General features: G+C 38.7%; 1 long non-coding RNA gene across 1 annotated transcript; it reads right to left on the reverse strand.

Annotated features, from left to right (window-relative positions):
• Positions 1 to 1,096: 1,096 nt before the first annotated feature.
• Positions 1,097 to 4,577, reverse strand: LOC109278863 (uncharacterized). The gene is made up of 2 exons (XR_002085868.2): positions 4,404 to 4,577; positions 1,097 to 1,706 (listed from the first exon to the last, which is right to left on the reverse strand). It is a non-coding gene; the product is annotated as an uncharacterized LOC109278863 (long non-coding RNA).
• Between the last annotated feature and the right edge of the window lie 1,638 nt (positions 4,578 to 6,215).

A 6,215-nucleotide genomic window follows, 5' to 3' on the forward strand; every position in this document is an offset into this window, starting at 1 on the left:
ACAGGCAACATTTCTTATCAAATATTTGAGAAGCAGGGAGTTGGTTGATTTTTTAATGGAGCTAAGCTCTTTTCAGTAGCTTCCAAACTCATGACAACCTGTCTGAAAAAGGAGGAGAAAGAAAAACAGAGGAGAAATCTTAATGGAGAAAATCAGAAAATTACTTTGAAACTCTAGCTGAGTTTTTTTCTACTTTGCAAGTAGAAAAAAAAGTGTTTGTACTTTGAAACACTAAGTGAAGAGACAAATATAGAAAAATAGGAGAAGGAAACTGGGTATTTGCTTTTAATTAAGACCGGATCTTCTTCTTTGTTACCTGGTGTATATTTTAGATTGGTCACATAGCTGAACTATTTTCCTGGTCTTGGGATCTATTTCATTGCTCGCAGCAAATTTCAGGGTGGTTGTAACGAGATGTATATGTCTGATACTGGAGCCACTGCATGTACATCTATATCTTTATGAGACTTCTATATCCTGTCTCGGTGTCTCCACAGGAGGGTGCCTACAGGTAGTTCCAGATCTCATACTGGAGGGGTTAACAGCCTCCTAAATTAAATTCTCAAAAAAGAAAAAGGAGTCCTTTCAGGTAAAATTCCATCTCATTTACTCACGGTTTTCCTTTTCTTAGTGAGAAATCTTTGCTTCCACAAGTTTCCAGTACTGTAGAGAAAAAGGTGATCAAAAAATTTACCTTCTTTGTGGTTTCTTCTCAATATCCTCTGCCAGAAATATTTCCATTTTTAGGTGTCACCTAGGATTTGCCCTAGGCTTGGGGTGTTCTTTTTTTCTTTAACAGTGGTTTACAAGCTGGAAATAACCAATTTGACTTCTTTAATGTATAATTTTCATAATGGGAAGGGTTTTTTTCCCCCACAGAGTATTTGGGAAACTGACCCCAAGAAAATGGGTGTGGCTTCCCTAAAGAGAAATTAGAAGGCTTTGGGTCATCATTGATTGGGGGAAAAGAATGGATTTGAAGTTCTTCCTAGAGTTTTCAGTTTCCTTCTCAAGGACATAGACGAATCCCTGATACTTACGCATTACCTGGCATGTAAGGGATTCTTGGTAAATGCCATATGCCTGGCGCAGGATAGATACTCAGGAAATATTTATTGAACATATGTCCAATGAATAATAAAAGATGAGCAAACATTTAGTAAGTGAATGCCCACAGCTTATTTCTTGCCACCGTCTCCTAGAGATCCAGTCTCTTGATCAGGGAAAAGATTTTGCTAGGGAGGACATTTCATTCCTCCTGAAGCAGGGAGTCTTGGATGGTCTTATTGTTTAGCTGGTTCTTCTGTATACCTCCACGATATTCTGTCCTTGTCTTCATCAAAGCTTTTTAGCGTCTCTTGTCTTTGCCGGAATATACAGGGGGGGATAGCTTGGTACGGGGTATGGTACGTATGACCTGGATGGTGTAGTGACTCCTCTCCCTTGAAGGCGATAGCCATATACTTTGAATCTGTTTTTCTCTCTTGAAAAATGTACATACTTTTTCCACTTAGCTGAAGACATCGTGAGTGTATTTTGTAATTTATATAGCTTCCTGTATTTTTCATAGAGGTGTCACATGTTCAGTGGTACAGTTTGGTGAGTGGATAGGGAATGAAGAGGAGGCGTGGGATTGAATTCACTCTGTGAATCCTCATTTCTAGAATGTCTTCAGGGTGGTTTTTATCTTTTGAATATCTAAAAACCTGTAACAAATTAAGTGCCCATTAAATATTTGTTGGATTACTCTTAAAAAAAAAAACAGATTGAAAAGATTTAAAGAACAGACGTTTTTTTTTTTTTAATTGAGGACAAAGCCATGTGACTTTGGCCACATTTTCCTACACATTTGTCTTTGTGAATGAAACCCGTGGGATAATTGCCCAGCATTCTCCTTAGTTTTATCTGTGAAGACAGAGCCACAGTCCTCAGGAATATTATAGTGGTTATTAGTATTTACTTAAGTATTTATTTCCACTAAGTGTGATATAGATGAAGATAGTGGAAATACATGGACATAATTTTGGTTGGTAAAGAGGCAACTGATTCCACTTTCATTTCTCATGCTACCGAACTAGCCTATTTTTTTGGAGCCCTCCTACATCTCTCACTGTGAAAATTTGAGTAGTCTCCTTGTCAAGGTCAGGTTAAAAGACACTGCTAGGTTTTTATGCAGGCTAAAAAAAATCGTGGTCATGATGAAACTCCGATGTATTTTTCCACCATGAGTGGAAAAGTGAATGCAAAAACAGAGAAATTAACTAACATGATGAAAGTGGGGGAAACATGAAAAACACCAGATTGGAAAAAAATAGTTGAGCTGATGTTTTCAGTTCCCTTAACAACCAAGAAGGCAAGTTGATGAATGGTGCAGATTGCGGGCAATTCAGTGGCCACCTGAATGGATATAAGCAGATTATAATCATCTGACAAATTGTGGTCCAAACGAACGTTTGGCTTGCAAAATGGGAACAAGAGACATTAGACACCCTTGTTGAACCAAAGCACCCATTAACCTCAAATTAGACACGTAGAGAAAACAGGTTTAAAAACCTCCACGACACAATCTGGTTAAAATATAGTACTGATCTCCTGCCTCATCAGAAAATAAATTAAGAATAGAAATTGACTTGTAAATCAGAAGCCCCAGGCAGGAAAATACAGATTCTCATCAAATCGTTGCCCTCTTTCCCAGAAACAGGCGCAGGATTGCACTTACATTTCTGGATCGCTATTTGTATATGCTGTGGTAGTTGTTGATTTTGCTCTATTTTTATATTAGCAACCATTCATCAGAAGCTAAGGAGGCCTATTAATCATTTTCTCTGACTGCGAAGCTGCATCACGTATCAGTTGTCGTCTTGAAATAAAAATAAGATAAATGATTTGACATGAATCGTGGCCCGATGAACCAAGAACAAAGATTGGACATGTGGTAGATCTAATAACGCCTGCCTTATGTCTAAAATGCACATTTACCAGACTCTTCTGATTTGCCGTTTCCTTCGTATTGGCATTCTAAAAGAACTACGGATTACTGAATGGGGAAGTTAACTCCAAATTAAATTGCATATTGCTTGTAAAACAAGAATAAAAGTGCCGGCTAACAGTAACGCTATTCTTTTTACAGTCTTTTAGCCTTTCATGAAGGAAGTACCCACTCTTGCCTGTACAGAGTACATTAGAGTTATTATTGATCTTATGTGTGAGGCCGGCTTCTCTGCACGGTTACTCAGCACTGTGGGCTGAACGATGCATTTGACTGAGTGACCAAGGACTTTTAGTAAAAAAACCACGGTTTTGTCTGGGTAAGCCCAGAAAAGAACATGTTGCTATAAATACCTTTCAGAAGAAGGATTATTTACCCACTAAGGGTTTATTGTAATTGAATGGGCAATAAAAAATGATTGGGAGACCTTTAAAAATGTGAAAGTAAAACATAATGAAATAGCTAATTTACAGTGTCTAACACAAGAGGCAACATTTTTCATCCTGATTTGTGCAGAGGGCTAAACAGTTGCCCAATGAAACTATGACTTTCTCGAGCACCAACTTGGGTCACTGAGGGATAAACCAGAGTTGTCATTTTCTCATTCCCTTGATATTTTAGCACATGGCTGGTAAGTACATTTGCCACCATGTCATGCTTCTGTACCCACACACCGTTAATGATATTGCTAGGAGATTGTGACCTTGTTTCTCACTTAGCCCAACTGCCTCCGCATTTTTCCCCAAACACTCCTCCACTTGAAGCAGAATCAGCATAGGCTTGAGGGATCAACCCCTGGTCGTAGATTGTGATCTAGAGCAACAACTTTTTATGCCTCCATTTTTTTTGCATCTGGTACAAGATTAAGACAGGTTGTGATGAAATAAAAATATCACATGCAAAATGCACATATTCGGGATTTGGTGAAGAACTCAGAACCTACTCTTTGTGTCTCAGGTATAAAGGATTTTTTGTTGTCTTTGAGAGAGAGAGTGAGAGTCAGGATGAGGGGCAGAGAGAGGGGAAGAAAGAATCCCAAGCAGGCTTCATGCTTAGCACAGAACTCTACACAGGCTCGACATGGGGCTCGATCCCATGACCCTGGGATCATGACCTGAACCGAAATCAAGAGTCGGATGCTCAACCAACCGAACCCACAGGTACCCCTAAAATTTTTTTTTTTATATTTATTTTTGAGAGAGAGACAGAGCATGAACCAAGGAGGGGGAGAGAGACAGAGAGGGAGACAAAGAATCTGAAGCAGGCTCCAGGCTCTGAGCTGTCAGCACAGAGCCCGACTCAGGGCTTGAACTCATGAGCTGTGAGATCATGACCTGAGTCGAATTCAGATGCTTAACCAACTGAGCCACCCAGGTGCCCCTAAAGGGTTTTAATATAACAGTTGGAGGCTTACATTGGAAGAACCCGAGAAGCAAAGATCAGAAGAATGATCTCTGATATCAGCCTGAAGTTATAAAGCTGTTGGTTCTCAACAACTCCCTGCTAAGCTGCTGTGAATGTCATCACTGTCCATATTTCTGGTTGCCAGTGTTTCAGGAGAACCATGCCCATCCTTCCATCTCCCACTCGCTTGCTCTCATGTAAAAACCACTAAGTTGGAATCATGGAGGGAAGGGAATTCTGGGAAATGTAGTTCCTCCTCTGTGATGCAGAGAGCTTGCAAGGTGTAATAATGCTTCTGAAATAAGGATGGCCTATAGTTAGACATTTTACCTCTCACAAAATAGGTACTCTGGAGGCATTTGAGTAGGAAGATCTGTGTGGTACGAAAGGCACTGAAGTTAGAGTCAAAGAGGTCTCTGTTACTATGTTGATTTTACTACTCACTACCTCAATAGCTTTGAACTACTGGCCTTAATTTTGTAAGTTTCAGTTTTTTCCATAGGTTACACTGTTAGGAGGATTCAATGAGATAATGAATGGGATGCAGCTTGGTTTTGCTGTGTAAACACTGTCTGTTGCTTTTCCCGATAGTTGGCAATATCACAGTACTTAAAATCACATTTCCAAAGGCTACTGAAATATTTTTTTAGTTTACATTCCTATTAAGAAACACTTCAGAGGCGCCTGGGTGGCTCAGTCGGTTGGGCGTCTGACTTCAGCTCAGGTCATGTTCTCATGGTTTGTGGTTCGGGCCCCACGTCGGGCTCTGCTGACAGCTCAGAGCCTGGAGCCTGCTTCCGATTCTGTGTCTCCCTCTCTCTGGCCCTCTCCCGCTCACACTCTGTCTCACTCTCTCTGTCAAAAATAAAGTTTAAAAAAAAATTTTTAAATTTAAAAAAAAGAAACACTTCAGAAAGTATTTAGTTGCTAGTGGCACTGCTGCCATGTTCTTTTTCTTTCATCCCTTCTTTTACTCCACAAGCATTAGCTCAATGTCTTTATGAGGCTTACATCTAAGAGGATATAGTTTCCTGTGGCGGCAAATAAAAGAAGGTCTGTTTCAAATAGATTTGTCACCTTCTCTCTGACCTCTAACTTCTGAAAAGTCAGTATTTGAGCAGAGGCTTGAATGAAAGTGAGAGACAAAAGCCAAGAGAAAATTTAAGGGGATGCATTTCCAAACAAGGAGAAGAGCAAGTGTAGAGATCTTGAGGGAGTGTGAACATGGGGTGTTTGCAGCATAGCACCCAGAAATGTGAAATATTCAGGATTTTTTACTGGAGTTATTTATACTCTCTATGGATAATACATAAATAAGTATATATTTTTGTAATTTATTTCTTCTTATTATCATTTCTTATCTTAGTTTTACAACTTAGAGCTTAGTTTTACATTTTAAAAGTAGTTGTCATTTCAGCTGTAACTAATTAAATTTACTGATGCATTTTTAATCAGTTTCTCTTTAACATTATTTTATATCCATTAATTTTTCACTTTATTTTTCTTCTTGCTAAAATACATGCTTTATACTCTCTTAAGTTAGCTGTTGTTCTTGTTGTTATTATTATTATTCTTTCTATTTTTCTTAAGTGATAGGTTAGCTGGGTATAAAATTTTAGGTTACTAGTTACTTTCTCTCCGCACTTTGAAGATAGTATTAAATATTATTAGATGGTCTTCTAGCCTCAACTGTTGCTGCCTGAAGATTTGCCCAGCCTTAGAATTATTCCTAGTACATATGCAGTCTTTTCTCTTTGGTAGATTAAGATTTTTCTTTTTTCCTTTATATTCTGCAGTTTTGCAATGTGTTTCTAGATGTGGA

The sequence above is a fragment of the Panthera pardus genome, unplaced genomic scaffold, assembly GCF_024362965.1.
Source record: "Panthera pardus isolate Hobbes unplaced genomic scaffold, ASM2436296v1 HiC_scaffold_2, whole genome shotgun sequence".
In the NCBI taxonomy this organism is placed as follows: Eukaryota; Metazoa; Chordata; class Mammalia; order Carnivora; family Felidae; genus Panthera; species Panthera pardus.